We start from the raw sequence: 1,019 nt of genomic DNA, 5'->3' as shown, positions 1-1,019 counted from the left end.
TTCTCCCAGCGTAGCAGTTTGAGCCGTCAGCTTTTTCATCATAAAGCATCCAACCTTGTTTTTTAATGGCCCAAGATGCGTTTTCCCATGGAAAAACCCTGGCCCGCCATATGTGAGATAATTAGATTTCTTGACGTTAGAAGCTCCCTCCTCTAGACCAAGAAGCAACGGCCGCGCAAGACTGGACCTGCGTGATGGAAGCTGGCCATGTTGAAGGAGAAGCAGCTGTTCGCCGCCTTCTTCCGCCAAGCCCCAATCTGACAGACATTTGCTCAAGGACATCTTCAAGAGGACAAAACAAGCAAGTAAGAAGAATTACATTGAGCAATGTATTGTTTGACTTTGTTTAGCAGAAACTGCCTATATCCCGATTAAACATTTATGTGATGTGTTAAAGTACAGTTTCCTTAAAGCCTCTGTTTATTTGTTTTATTCGTTGGGCATAGTTACAAACCTGATCCAGAGGCAGGGGAGCTGTTCCGTTCGCTCCCTCTAACTAAGACGAGGGCGCCGTAAAGGACGAGATAGTTGCCCCCCGAGGCGCTCCCTGCGGTCCGACCACCTGCAGAGGCAGCCAGCAAGCGGAGCGGGGGAGAAGCGTGGGCTGGCAAACACCGGCTGCGCGAGATGAAGAGGATGTGTGCCTTAACTGTGGTTACTGGGGCTTTGGCTAAAACCTGCTGTGTGGTTTCTCTAATGTTCCCTTTTGAATTTTGCGGCAAGAGGCAGAAAAGCCCCCGAGTCAACGCCGTACTTGACTATCAGGATAGCGGAGGGACCGCGGAGCTAACCAGGCTATGCAAGGCCGAGGCCCAGCCCAAGCAAACGGGAGCGACAGCTCGAGTGTTTCCCGAAAGGCGTGCTGAGGCCTACGGCAGCAAGGAAAGGAAAAACAAGTTGCTTCATTTTAGCGCTCAGGGCAGGTGCAGGCGCTGATGCTTAGCAATAAATGATTGTTCACTCGTAAAGCAATGTCTTTTTGGGCCCCAACCAAACCTGTGGGGGGAAACATTAATCAT

The 1,019-nt window shown here is 50.5% G+C and overlaps 2 protein-coding genes across 2 annotated transcripts in view; both read left to right on the top strand.

The window, feature by feature from the left end:
• Positions 1 to 1,019, top strand: part of cp (ceruloplasmin) — a 737,508-nt gene that overhangs the window by 447,976 nt on the left and 288,513 nt on the right. The gene's annotated exons all lie outside the window — the stretch shown is intronic.
• Positions 1 to 1,019, top strand: part of n4bp2 (NEDD4 binding protein 2) — a 78,927-nt gene that overhangs the window by 16,258 nt on the left and 61,650 nt on the right. The window lies entirely within an intron of this gene.

The sequence above is a fragment of the Notothenia coriiceps genome, unplaced genomic scaffold (assembly GCF_000735185.1).
Source record: "Notothenia coriiceps isolate Sejong01 unplaced genomic scaffold, NC01 NC01_scaffold00018996, whole genome shotgun sequence".
NCBI lineage: Eukaryota > Metazoa > Chordata > Actinopteri > Perciformes > Nototheniidae > Notothenia > Notothenia coriiceps.
The sequence above is the reverse complement of the archived record's forward strand: the minus strand, read 5'-3'. Positions and strand labels throughout refer to the sequence as shown.